The sequence below is a fragment of the Anas platyrhynchos genome, chromosome 1 (assembly GCF_047663525.1).
Source record: "Anas platyrhynchos isolate ZD024472 breed Pekin duck chromosome 1, IASCAAS_PekinDuck_T2T, whole genome shotgun sequence".
Classification (NCBI taxonomy): domain Eukaryota; kingdom Metazoa; phylum Chordata; class Aves; order Anseriformes; family Anatidae; genus Anas; species Anas platyrhynchos.
Window position 1 is genome coordinate 181,569,577 of NC_092587.1, and position 14,900 is coordinate 181,584,476.

General features: G+C 37.1%; 1 long non-coding RNA gene across 2 annotated transcripts in view; it reads right to left on the bottom strand.

Annotated features, from left to right (window-relative positions):
• LOC106016738 (uncharacterized) overlaps positions 1–14,900 on the bottom strand; it is a 151,473-nt gene that overhangs the window by 42,614 nt on the left and 93,959 nt on the right. The window contains exons 1-2 of one of the 2 annotated variants that reach the window (XR_002401535.4): positions 8,845–8,966; positions 8,506–8,605 (exon numbers count right to left, since the gene is read on the bottom strand). This is a non-coding gene — a long non-coding RNA (uncharacterized lncRNA). Of the gene's footprint in view, positions 1–8,505; positions 8,606–8,844; positions 8,967–14,900 lie in introns of those variants that run through there. The other variant, XR_011806453.1, reaches the window with a different exon arrangement.

The window sequence follows — 14,900 nt, forward strand, 5'->3', positions numbered from 1 at the left end:
GTAGAACTCCTCATCCGTCTCCTCATCCTGGTTCGGCGGTCTATAGCAGACCCCGACCAGGACACTAGCCTTGTTGTCCCTGCCGATCCTAACCCAAAGGGACTCGATCTTGTCATTCCTAGCCTCGAGTTCTACAACATCGAAAGACTCTCTAATATAGAGAGCCACACCGCCACCCCTTCCATGCTGCCTGTCCCTTCTGAAGAGCCTATAGCCAGGCATCGCAGCACTCCAGTCATGAGACTGGTCCCACCACGTTTCCGTGATGGCAACCAAGTCGTAGCCTGCCCGCTGCACGATGGCTTCCAGCTCCTCCTGTTTGTTACCCATGCTGCGTGCATTGGTGTAGATGCACTTCAGCTGGGCCTTTACCTTATCCTCCGGCCTTGCCACTGCTCCCCCTGGTACAGCCCCAACAGTCCTCGCTCCAGCCCCATCCCCCTTCTTACCTAGTTTAAAGCCCTATCAATGAGCCCCGCCAGCTCCTGGCCCAGGATCCTTTTTCCCCTAAAGGATAGGGACCCGTCTACGGCCACCAGACCAGGTGCTGAGTAAACTGCCCCATGGTCGAAAAACCCAAGATTTCTGCGTAGGCACCAGCCCCGGAGCCACGTGTTTAACAGGTGGGCTTTCGTTGTCCTCTCCGTACCCCTCCCTGTCAACGTAGGGACGGACGAAAAAACTACTTGCACTCCTGCTCCGTCCACTAACCGTCCCAGTCCCCTAAAGTCTCTTTTGATAGCCTTCAGGCTTCTGTTGTCAATGTCATCAGTGCCCGCCTGGATTATCAGGAGCGGATAATAATCAGAGGGGCGCACCAGGTTGGGGAGCTTCCTGGCCACGTCCCTGACCCTGGCCCCAGGGAGGCAGCAGACTTCCCTACGGGTAGGGTCAGGCCGACAAATAGGGCCCTCTGTCCCCCTAAGGACAGAGTCTCCCACGACAATCACCCTTCTTTCTTTCTTGGTGGAGGCAGTTCTGATGCGTGGAGTCGACCTCCTCGCCCTAGGCATCCTCCTGGGAACACTTTCTATCTCTTCCTCAGCTACCGGTCTCTCAATCTCCAGGGCCTCAAACCTGTTTTGTAAGGGCATACCACATAATACCACATAATGCAATTAGACTCTAAAATGTATCAAAAAATGGACAGCCAGGCTCCTTGAATTAGAGGGAGTTAGCTACTTTGTACTAAAATACATCTTTTTCATGGAAGCTATAAGAAGTCATCTGTACTATTTTGTTGTCTTTTTTTCTTTTCCTTTAGTAAGCCCAAAGGCATACCACTCTGTATCACATTGCCTCTCCCATGGTCATACCCTCCTCATGGGTGCAGACTGGGACACAAAGACTAGTAGAAAAGCACCACCCAGGGTAAGTGGCAGTTTGATACCTGATAGTATCAAACCAGAGGCTACCAGAGCAGTCATCAGGAGAACACCAGAACATTACCTACACTGTGGAAACATATTTCCTTTTCTTGAAACATGATAACTGACACTTCTGAAGGATATCCACTCTCCATGGCACCAAATAATTCTCACTTATTTATTTTCTCTGTGAATCCCAACAGATTATCCCTTACCCTCAGCCTTTCAGGTCTCTTTAGAACTCTTTCCTAAGCACAGATGCCTTACTCAAAGCCAGAGCAAAAAAACAATCAGAATTGTCTGAGGACTTTGTGATCTCAGAGTCTCTGCTAAGTTGTATCTCCTTTATTACACACTTTCCTAGACCTTCCAGTTTACTTTACTTTCATTTATGGTCACTTTATTTTCTTTTAAGAGCAAGACTCACCAGCTTCTGAACACAGGTTGATTTACAACATAAACAAAATGAGAAGTGACTTAAGTTTCCTGTCAGGAAGCTCTCATTTGCAGATTTCTCCATGCATTAAACTGTAGTCTTCCAGAGAAAAATACAGAAGTCTATTCCACAGATCTAATTTTAAAGTACTGTTTAAAGAACTCTTTTGATTTGCACATTACTGAGTGGTGAAAATACAGTTCCTACTCTTAAGCTGTGAATCTGGATAACTGACTGGTAGTTTTACTTGTGTCCATTTAAATAAAGTGAGTAAAATATATGAAAATATATTTAATATAATATATTTAATAATATATAAATAATATATTAAATGCATGCTGGCAAATATTATCACTTGTGAAGGGTTTTGATCATGTTATTATATTCTAAGAATAATATAGCTTGATCTTTCTGAAGATTCATGTTGATAGTGAAGAGACATATTTCTTGCAATTACAGATAGGTAGTACACGTCAAAATGCATTTGCATTCATGTTTGTTGGTTTGTTTTCCATTTAAAATAAATAGGTCTCCTGAAATAGACCTAGGTAAACCATTCTGTGTTTAAGAATGTATCTCTGACCATATAGAGTAAGTATGTATCTCCAGCTGCTGGGGAATAGATAGATAGATGGATGGATGGATGGATGGATGGACAGATAGATAGATAGATAGATAGATAGATGGATAGATAGAGAAAGAATACATTCTACTGTAATTTTCGAAGCCATTGCTTTGTGTAAGAGTATGTACCCAAAACTGAATTCTAAACATACTTGTAAACTTCCAGTGTCATTTTATGTATACACAGTTAAATACAAACAGTGTTTTAATCAGCAGTAGTTTAAATATTGTGCTGTTTCTATTAGTTAACTGGCTCTCAGGTCAACAGAAAGAAAAAGTCAAGAGGATTTGAAAAAGATCTAAAGTAAGGTTTAGGAACATAACTATTTTTGTTCATCTATACTAACTTCAGAAAGAAAGTTACTGTGTTTATTTAGTTGCCTAATAAAAGTGCATTAAATCAGTATTTATCTAATTATAACCTTTCAGAAAGGTTACGGTTATGATGAACTGGTTTAGAATCAATACTGTTCTGCCTAGACTTATGTACATTTGTGAAACCATTATTTTTAAGATTGTGATAATCATTTAATTTGAAATTTTACAGAAGATAGATTGCAAATTTTTAATACAGTAGTTTCTGTATCAAACCTGTGTCTATCAAGATACCTAATATCAGAATACCTTTTCACTAGATTTTGTGTTATTAGGTTACTCTTGCGAACTGTGTGAGAGAAAACTAAATTCACTGTCAGTAAGCTTAACTTTGTTGTAAAAACATCTGTACAATCACTAAACATCTTTCAATCATAGTAATAACAGTAAGGATTTTTTAGGTTTAGGAATTTAAAGAAATTCTATTATCACTTTGCAGAACAGAAATATTTGGAAAGTTTGCAATGAAGGGAATTATATAGATTAAATAGCTCAAGTAGACTGCATACAACCAACATTCCTGCCTAGCTTTTGGTATCTGGAATAAAGAGCCTTCAGCCTAGCCTAACTAGCCCCAATAACTCAATGGCCCAAAACACACTCAGGCAAGCTCCTCCCCAGCTGTGCTGTGTGGCTTGGATAATGGTTCAGGCCCTATTTCAAGGGCAATATGTTTGTAAATGTCCTCAGCAGATTTTGTACATAATGGTTTCTATCAGCATTTGTGAGCTTTTAGTAAATATGTTACATCTCTACACATGATCTGACTACAGCTTAGACAAGTTGATGAATAACCATCATTGTCTGAAAACATATTTTTTTCCTTATATGATGCATAAACCATTCATAATATTATATTAAAAACGTTATGTTACAGTCCTGAGATTAATGGTGAGTTGTTCAATTTCTTAGTGAAGTAATATTATCCCACAAACACTGAATTTCATCAACTGCTTGATTGAATTATTGTTGCCAGAAATGTGTTTGTTAATTTTTTAACAAACACATCAGTATTTTCTACTGATTCTCATGTTGCTTGATTCATTTTAACAGCATGCAGAGTCTGTGTCCTGTTAAAATATTTTCCAGCAGTTAAAATATATTTGTGTGATACAAACGTCTGTGTTTGTATTTGCAACTTTCTGTAATTACATGGTTTCCATACACACAAATGAAATAGTAAATACTATATTAACCATAGATGAACTGCCCATCATGTTTTCTACAAATGAAATTAAGTTTTCCTAACAAAAACAATGCAATTTGTAGTAAGACAATGGGTGGAGTTAAAAGAGGAATTAGAACTTGGAGAAAATAACATTAAAAAGGTAGACCCTCAATAAAAGTTTTTGAAAACACATCCTGTTGCTACATAAATCTAGACAGAGGTCATTATTAAATACATCTGCTATTGCTGAGATGAAATTCTAAGCTTTATTGCTGAATTTGCTTTTGCTGGTTACCCCTCTTATCTGCAGCCATCACACCATCACCTTCTTATCCCTGGAAAAAATAGTTCAGTCCCACACTGCACAGTCTCTCCCTTTCCTGAATATTAGCAGCTTTGTGAGGGAACTATCTACGTCGTTGCAGAAAGAATCCCAACTATAGACTAGTATCTCTACTGTTTGGACCACAAAATGGTGAATGAAGAGGGGGAAAATATGAAAGTGTAGATATGCCTTCTGTGATAATTCTGAGCAACTAATTTTTCACCAGCAAAATTGGATTCCAGTTTGACCTTTCTTCAGACTCTGGGGTTGTAGGGTGTTGATTGATAGCCATAGTTTATAAAAATTAGAGAAGGTTATACTAGTGGACCCTGAGAGTGCTGTTTATTTCAGTTCAGTGGCATGAAGAATCAAATAAATATATGTATTTTCATCCCAATTCTTCAAACAATTCATCATCACAGAACTGGTATTCCAACACAGGTCCTATATGATTCATACCTTGATGGACTTATGTACAATGCATATCCAATTAAAATCTTCACTATAAACTGTAATAACATGTCCTTTAACTTCTGCCTCTTATTAAGAGACATTAAGGCTCCTTCAGCCATTTTCTCACTAGTGATAATATTCAGGGGTTTATATTGTAAACTCCTTCTCTCTTATAAAATTCCACACATAGCTAGTGGTTCTGCCAGTTATTCAGATGGAAAGGGTGGGGTTAGAATTTGTCTTAGGAAGAAAATTAATATTTTCTATTGGAAATAGAATAATGCAAAAATTACCACTGATATGTAGACTCGAGTTCAATTAGCATATAAATCAAATACATTATTAAAATTTCTTTCTCAGATAAACAAAATCTTGACTTTTTTTCAGATTGACACAATGAAAATAATTTATTATACTACAAAAAGAATTTATTATTAACAAATCATCTGCCCTTGACAGCAAATTGGCAAGTGGTGGTTTACACAACGTACTTAACATTGCAAATTTAACTCTGCAGAGGCTCTTGAGAGCAAAAGCAAAAATGCCTATAAAATTTACTATTAAAAAAAAAAATCATTTATGCTGCTAATTGTAAATTACAGTGTAGGATTACCAAAAACAAATGGGTTTGGAGGAGCAGTTATATAAGGTAAGACATCGAGTCTGTTTGAAGTCTGTAATGTTTACTACAAATCATAGAATGGCTTAGATTGGAAGGGACCTTAAAGACCACCTAATTCCAACCGCCCCTGCTCTGGGCAGGGGTGCCAGCCACCAGATCTGGTTGCCCAGGACCTTATCCAATCTGATCTTCAACACTTCCAGGGATGGGGCATCCACAGGTTCTCTGGGAAACCTGTTCCTGGGCCTCACTGCCCTCTGAGTGAACAAATGTCAGAAATACATCACATCTTTGATATGAGGTTGCGTAGTTACTCAGTTCAAATTGTGTAGAATATTTACACAAGGGCAGCCAAAGGCCAAGTAGGACAATCAAAAGTGACATCCCAGGGTGCTGGAAGTGATGTATTGGATCATTATCTAGTACCATCAGCACTACAATCCTGTTTGTAATGCATGTAGCTAGGCTATACTGAGGCAATAGGTTGAAAGGCCAAGCTCTCTGTTCATTTTCCCAGAAATTAAGCAGGTCATGTGAGCTGTTCAAACTCATAATACACAGGTGTTAAATTGGAGTGTGAGGAAAGGAAGGATGGGCATATGCAGGAGAGATGGAAAAGCTCCATGCGTATTTTGTAGAGCAAAAATCCCAAGGTATCTGTGGGATCCAGAATACTAATTCTCCTTACTGTAATCAGTCAGGCATAAGACAGAAATAAAAAATGTTAAATGTTTCCTATGAGCTGGAACAAAATGAACTGTTAGCTCTTTGTTAGCTCTTCTTCATCTTCTAGCAGAGCCAGGAAAGCTAGCCAGTTGTGTATAAGATCAAACAGCTCAAGGTCTAATAGGGTAAGATTGCACCTTCTCTCCTTGAAACTTGTCCTAAGACACACATGTATGTTTCTATAAGGCAGGCAGTAGCAGGTAAGGCCAGTGGAGTTATCTCCAAATTAACTAGTTGTTGATGAAAAGGCAGTATGGGTGTGCAGTTTGGGACTAGCAAAAACCTGGATTCTCTGATTATTTCTCTTTTTCATCCAGCAGCCAAAACTCTCAGTCAAGAATTCAACAAATATCTTAAAACAACCTCTATTACAAATAAGCAGTGATTTCTACACATGCAGGATGCATCAGGCCTACTTTCCATGGCCTATGCACATAATCTGTGTGCTAACAGTCATTCCAATAGGTCCTAGATTCATTACATGTATGTATGCTGCAAATTTACTTTTCAAAGTGCAGATCTGCTGTGAAGACTTTACCTCATTGTTCTAAGTTTAGAACTGATCTATCCTCATGTTGCACGTCTGTCTTGCACAAGACAAGAACTATGTAAACCAGCACAAATAATTATATCCTAGCCACCTCAGGCATAGTCAGCATGAGCTTCGTGGCAAACACAGACATATTTCAGCCAGAGTTATTCAGCCTTACAGAGAAACTTCAAATGTCTGAGAAATAGATCGAATGATCAAAGCAATGCCTTAAAAAGCTTTAAAACATGCAGACCTATGTTTGAATTGTGGAGTCTGTGTCTAATTTATGCGGTAATTTCCTCAGAATTCCTACTTGCAGCAACATTTCATACAGGGCTGCATGTCTTATCCTTGCTCTTATTTGGAAGTTCAGAGGTTTCTGCTTTTGGACAGTGTAGGTCTGAATAATAGATGATTGCTACTGCTGTATGCAGTGCATCCTTTCATTACTTGAGATTAGTAATAGTTTTCTCTTTACTAATCATACTTTCCTATAGAAATGTAGTTGGAATACAAGACATGCAAGTACCACAAGAAGCCTGAGGACATTTGCTCTTTGTGGTAAAACAAGGGCACCAGATGTCTTCAGCTGTAATTTCTGTCTCCAGATGAAAGCATCATCTCCAGATGAAACTCCAGTTTAGTGTGAAAATAGTACAGCTCCATCACTGCTACCATGTCTTTTGGCAAGAAACATGTTCTCCACTCATGGAGGTACTGGTCCAATAAAACCTATGAACTATGTTTGCCTCTACACATTTATTTTCATTTAACATTATTAATTTGAAGATGATCATCACAGTGAAAACTTTGGACATATTTCTGATTCAAGAAACCTCTAAACTTCAGACTATGAGGATGGAAAGATATGACATACTCTCATTCTTTCCTTTCATCTTCTTTCTCTCCCCCCTCCTCCCCCCCCCAGCATTTACTGCTAGCCACCAGAACAGACAGAATACCAGGGAAGATGAAACATTGTATTAACTTGAAATTAGCTTTCATTTTTTGCGTTTTTATGAATTTGATATTTTTCTCATGAAGGCATTTAGTAACCTGAAAACCTACATACCTAAGGGGATGCAAAATATAGAGGCCTACAAGCACTCTATATACCTAGGTTGAGTATGCCAAAAAAAAAAAAAAAAAATCTAGAACAAATACTATTGTAATCCTGAGAATTAAGTGAGAGAAGAGAAAAACAGAGAGGGAAAAAAACTAACAAGCAAACAAAAAGCAATCTGGCTCACTGAAACCTACAAGAATCTCTTGTTTTTGAACTGATTAAAAAGTTATAAAATGTGTTATTTTCCCTCACCTCTTTTAAAGCATGTATGAAGAGGATGACTTAAATTCCTTACCAAGAAAAGAGGCAGAGGTATTTTGTACAAAAATATATGAAAGTTCCCTAAATCATTTCCACATTTAGCAGAAGAATATATTAATGTTAAGATTACTTTTCCCATCACTTATATCCCTTCTTCATTTTTCTAATGTCTTCTAACTAATGTTATAAAGTGAAAACTATGGAACAGCAGTAAGGATGGGATGAGAGTAGCTGAGAAGCATTAGCGTTAATGCAGCCTAAACAGATGATCCATTCCATTCCATTGCAGACTACTCAGAAAGCAACAATATATCTGAAGAGCAACAATATATCTTGGAGATTTTAGATTTTTCTCAGGAGAATATTTTTGAGATTTTTTTTCCCTTTTACTACAGTCTGTATTTTAAAGTCAACACATTTAAGTAGCAAATGATTTTTAAAACACAGCAGCAATCAAGCCTCAAAATTCCAAATTTGAACACACAAAAATGTAGTTGAGTCTTACTAGACCAGAAATTTGCACTAGGTTGCTCTTTATGATGAACTATACCTTGATCTCCAAACTCACGCCTTCAGGGCAGTTTCAGGCTAACACTGTACCTCTTCATGGATGTTTACCTTTCCATCTTCCATCATAGCAAATCATATTTCTGGTAGAGAATGACAAAAAGACAAGCAAATATTAGAGTTGTGTTTTGTCTGAGATTGCTTCCTGTGCTAAACCCAGGAGCTCCCTTTGACTGGCTAACCAGCTAACTGAAACACTCAAAAGTCTATTACTTCCTTTAAGAGAATTAGACATTCCAGACTTACAGCCCTATGTATTTTGCCAGACCAAATGCCATCCTTTCTTAAGTTCTTCCTTAGAGAGGAAAATCTGGCCACTTACATTTAGTATGAGCCAAGAGATCAACATGCCAGGTCTACAGCTGAAAATCTGGAATTATCTTACAACAGCAGTAGGAATATCTAGGGATGAGTGATTGTCAGAAAGGACTTGTGGGATTGGCAGTGTTCAGCAGAACTTTGGCCAAACTAAACACCAAGCAGAAAATTCTCTTCCGTCATTGCAGCATAAACCCAGCCCCCTCCTCCTGTCTACTCATATCCAACAAGCTTAGTTTAAAACAACAAAATAAAGTTGCAGATGAAACAAAGCTTCATGTTCAACTCACAAGGGATTTTTTTTTTTTTTCCAGCCAGGCAGAATACAGAAAAGAGTAACAAAGAGAAGATTCATGAATAGCTCCAAGGAAAGAGACAATGGTCATCAACAGACTGAGCAAGAGATTGGAGACAGTCCCAAGTTCCAGTGAAACCTCTTCCCTTATATTGTTCTATAACCTTGCAAGCAACTAAGGCTGTATTTATAAAACAGTGTCTTTGAATCTGCAATCCCAGAAACCCTGCAAGTCCTTGGCCTTTGCCTGGAAGTGAAAACTTAGTAAGACAATTCTCAAGAAGGAGAAATTTGATGTGCTACCATCTACAATTTAATTGGAAAAAGAGCTAAGTTCACTGAAAGAAGGATGAAAGCTGCTGTTCTTCAACATCTGATCTGACCATCTTCACCAGTCATATGAGTGTTAGAAAGAGTTTATAGTAAATGTAAGACTTAGCTGGCTGTGACTCAGTTTGGAAAAATAAAGGCGTGCTTTTGCCTAAGAAAATAGAAAAGGCAAAAGCAGAGGGTGAATTTAGGGAGAAATATGGGAGCAGCTCCTTAGCATTGTATTGTACTCACACTTGCTATTTGGAAAGAAAAATACAATTATGGCTTTATCTGATTATTTTTTTTCCTCTTTTTCATGCAGTTGAGGTTGCACTAACAAGGAGCAGATCTTACAGTTTTTTTAAAGATCTCTTACAAATCTCTGAGGAGCAGATCTTACAGTTTCTGCCATTCATGTCATGGTGAACTCCAACTTAAACTAATAGGACAGCAATTGTAGGAGATTAATAGGAAAGAAATTGTTAGCCTGTTTGAGAGCTAAGGGTAGTCAGAATTCAAGAATTAATTTGTTATGTAGCACCTCTTTCATATAGTGCACAACAAAAGGAACCTCACACCTACACTCTCTTTAAAACTTAAAAGATAATATTTCAGACATCAGCTTTGCCCTACAGCTCCACAAACACACTGAAAGAATGATTCTCCTCATTTTTGTACTTGTTCAGGTATGAGATCTGAGAATGTCTGGTATGGTGCTGGATTTAGGAAAAAAGGAAGGAAGTGGAAGAGTGCTTTGCGTAAGTCTATCTGACATACAGAGATTACTTCTTTCCTTCAAACTAAAACTCGTTTAATTTTCTCATATTTAGGACATGCTGCTTTCTTGAACTGAAAAAGGTTCTGTTAATCATAACTTTAAGGTAATTGTTAATAGATGTAAGGTTAACATTTATGTTAATTAATGCTCTATGGACAGTCTTTTTAAAAAAAAAAAAAAAAAAACAACAAAACAGATCTTTCAGTATTTGTGGAAATCAATATCTGCAAAATTAGAGGAGAAGCTGTGGATCCTGACTACTTTACCAGGAAAACAACAGCATTTCTATTTCAGGAAACTGTGAGAAAAGATTATTGCCTTGCTTAGCACAAGGTCTACTAAATTAATGTTTGTGCTTATTGTGAATCTAGTGAGATCATGCTTTTTTCCACTCTCTTTTCCTTGTGTAGAACTATTCAACAGACATTATATATGTGAAGTCTTTAGCTTCCAGAAAGTAGGATTAATAGCTGGAAGTGCCTTTACAAATGAAAATGTTATAATTTTACAGAAAATATAGACCTGGACAGTAATAAAATACTCAAAAACCTGAAGAAGACTTTTGAAATTAGTTAGAAATAAAATCCCCACTTTCTTCCAGGTCATTTGCTGTGGATGATATTGCCCTACCCTCGATCAGCACAGGTAAATGAGGAAGTTCTTAAACCAAGGAATAGATTCATGAAGGTTCCTAACTTTTAGATAAATTGCAGCCTAAAAGTATCCACAGCACTGACCAAGGAGCCTTTATCCTACAGTTAAGAATTTAAAGTGTTGAGAAATTTGAGCTGGTTGTTTCTGTCCACGTAGTTTCTGTCCACAGAAAACTGAAGATGGGATAGTCAAGCATGTTACAACTTCTTGTGAGGAACTGTGCTCTCTACCCAATAACTTCTGTGGCAAACATGAGATGGAACATTTGAATGTCAATGAAAAAAATATTTTTTCTCTCTTTGCCTTACATTTGTAACAGGTGACAGAGATGAGTTACCATCTCATCAGTGGATGGTAAGAGAGCTCACCAGCAAAAAATGCTACAGTCAAAGAGTTAGACATAAGCCCCGGTTAACTCCCTTTATAGACTTCTGTTTGCTCAGGGAAGTGTCAGGAAAGACACCATGAAATGTAACATCCAGGAACAAAGTCTTCTTCTTTCAGACAAAACAAAAACAACAACAAAAGCAAGCAAACAAACAAATGAACAAAAAGAACTCTGAAGGGTAACTGAAACTCAAAGCTACAAGACAGAAGAGAAAAATGTAACTCCCACTTCTTCCATGGAACCCAGTCTTTTGGGATTAATCAAATATCTGCTGGACCTGAGGGATGGAGAAAGCATGGTGAAATAAAATGACTCTTAACTGACTGAAAAAAGATGGACCTAACTTTCTGGTAAATCAATTAATGTTTCATAAAAAACATACAAATAACATTTTGAAAGTAACCATTAAATAAATATTCAAATGAAACATAAAATTGTCCTTAGTTAAAATGAATTTTAAAGAGAAACCAAACCAAACCACTGAGCAAAACTTTTCAAGCCAATTGAAATGACATTGATTATTTTTTTATTTTTTATTCTGGCAGAATAAATTTTTATTCTGGCAGTGTGTCAGATTATTAATTTTTGTGAGAAGGTTCCATTTAGTCTGTATAAGAGGAATTCATGATACGGATACTTTCCGTATCATGAACTTTACGGGTGCTTTCTCTCTCCTGTGGACCTGTGTAATAGGCAATGTGAGTCATCATATGGTTGTCCTGGGGGAGGTACAGCAGAGGAGGATTTCTCTCATTGCCAGCTAAAATATTTGAATGTAGGATGGCCACAAGCCTTTCTTCATGCTACACTTTTCTGTGTGGAGAAATAAGAGCTGACCAACTTCATCTCTGTCTCTTTTGTTTGCTGTTTTTGGCTGATAGTCCACTGCCAGTGAAGAGCCAGATGCCTCAGACTTCAATGCTTTCATGTCTACCAACCACATGGCTGGTTCCCGTAGCTTCTCACATTGCTGAGCTTGAAAAGGAAGCCAATCTGGACACACACAAATCCTTTCACTTGATCCTAGTTTGCATCAGCCAAATGCATGTGGAATATAAAGCTATGGAGGTGGAGGGTAAGGATAGGCTGAGTGATGCCAAGACAGTTCACATTCTACCGAAGAGATCTCACTACAGGTTTAGGATCCATATCTGTCGATGTTCACATTTCTGATACTGTACACAGAGAGGTGCAGGTGTTTGGAGAGTTCCCAGACCTCAGCATATTTATTCTCCAAAGACAGGCAGAGAGACTTATTTATTGGCCTCCTACTTTCCTTTGGCTGACTTCACCTAACAAAAGGGTTTGGTCTCTTGGAGCATGCTTGTATGGAGACGTGTGTGGTGATGTGCATATGTTTCTTTAAAACAAAACAACAAAACAAAACACATCCTGGGGTAAAACTGTTTATCCAGTAGATTCCTATCATCCAAGCTAAATGTTAATGCATTTACATAAAAGTTAGTAACTCCGAGACCACTGGGACAGTGAGGCCTAATTTCCTAAGAAGCTGTGTTTTGGAGATAAGCATTTCTGTACATTCCCAAGTATCTAGCATATACAGAGCTCACTTCTGCCATTGGAGTAATAAATACAGGCTCTCTGAAAAGAAGCTTGTCAGAACTTAATAGCTCTGATAGCTCTGTTTCTCCAATTGTGGGCTCAAAATTTGTTAGATGGGGACAGGCCAAGAAAAAGAGAGAGAAAGGAGTCTGTATGAGTTGCATTTCCTCAAGAAAGTTGGCTTTTATACACCCTGTCACACATAGGTAAATTGATCAAGCCTAGTTGAGTTGGTAATTAGTTTTCTGTCCACGGAGATGTATTTTTTCCCCAAAATCCTACTCATAGTGAGTATCATATAAAGCAGAGAAAATTCAATACACAGCTGAATTTATTTATTTATTTATTTATTGTCTGTAGACAGTCTCAATAAATGTTGTATATTCACCAAATATATATATATTCTTTGTAATAAAAAATGAACGACTGTAAAAGTCCCAAACAGTAGATTTCAGAAGAAATGAGAGACATAAAGGGTACAACCTCATCAGTTTTACCAACACATATAATTGTTTATACGTGTATAATTTGGGTCAAATACATGCTAACAGGTAGGAGTCTACCTGTGTATATTTAATTGTATTCGGTACCAGACAAAAAAGAACATTATGATAACACTTTATTTAAGAATAGACTTTTTAAGAGTTTCCCAGAAGACATTTTTCATAAATGTAAACATCAGTTTGTGCTTCCTTCATAGTTACAGTTCCTGACTTCTGTTCTTTCAATAATTTCACCTTCATTACTATTCATTCACTTTCTTTTCTTAGCAATGGTCATCTTGAGCTTACACGTATGCTCACACTCTAAACCTACATTAAGTAATGATTTTGCTGCAATACATATATAAAAAAATAGATCACTTTGTTAATCTCACAGTTAAATTTGCTACTTAGATTTTTATTTACAGGTTTTTGCCATTTTTGTGGATAAAACAAACAGATAGATTAGAAAACAAAGTGATTTTCCACCCATGTAATGTGTGTGGGAAACATAAAAAGGCAGAGATTTCAGGAGCAGTGCTGACTCACTTCTAAAAGCTTTTTATTTTTTTGTTTGATTGTTTGTTTGGACCAATTTAACATTTATTTGTGGCAGCCATAAATCTCAGTAAGATATATTGGTGGATCATAACCCTTCTACCCCAAGGCAAGATATTCATACTACATCTTTTATAACTTGTTATGATCTCCCCACTTGAGTAACAGGCTGAAAGCCACGTAACTGTAACATATTATGGAAATGTGGTATGCCCAAGAAATTTGGCAAGTAGGAGGTTAAAACATATAAATTTTAAGTCTCCTTAGACAACATACTAGTTCAAACAGATATTGTTCAGTGCTAAACTGACCTCATATAAAATATATCCATTTAGAAAATTGTTTCACCCAAGATTTTTGAAGTTTGTGAAAGTTTTTGAAAAATTCTTATTTCATGTATATTTTTGATACTTTTTGTCAAATATCCTGTATATTTTGATACTAATGCCAACATTTCCAAGAGTGAGCAATTTCAGTTTCCAATCTTTTCTTGGAATTACATAGACTTGTTTATGGTGTTCCATTTTCTTCCCAAAACTGTTGCTTCCTCATCTCACCTTTACCTTTGTTATCAAGTACATAGGATAGTATCTGATAACATGCAAATCACTCAGTTTACTAAAACCTGAGCAAGGGAAATAAAATTCTTAAAACTACACATACATGAGCAATTATTTTATAGATCATAGCTGTTAACATGAACAGAGCTGAAGCATTTGTAAAGTCCTTAGGAGAAGGACACTGTTCCGTGAAGCAAAACTCTGTACCCATTAGAGCATTACTGGAAGTGATAATTGTTTGTATATATGTTCCAAAAGAAAACTTTTGGGCTTGGTATTGAATACAAGAGACAGAGAAGACACCAAAAAAGCTGGGAAGAGCTGACTTAATTTAATAGCTTTGTGAGAGATTAGGAAAATTAATTTTAAAACCCTATGGAAAATAGCTGTGTAAACCAAAATTTCTGTGGTGAGCTTTCTGTTTTGTTTCTTTTTTTTTTTAACAAATGTGTTTGATATAAATCTGTAGT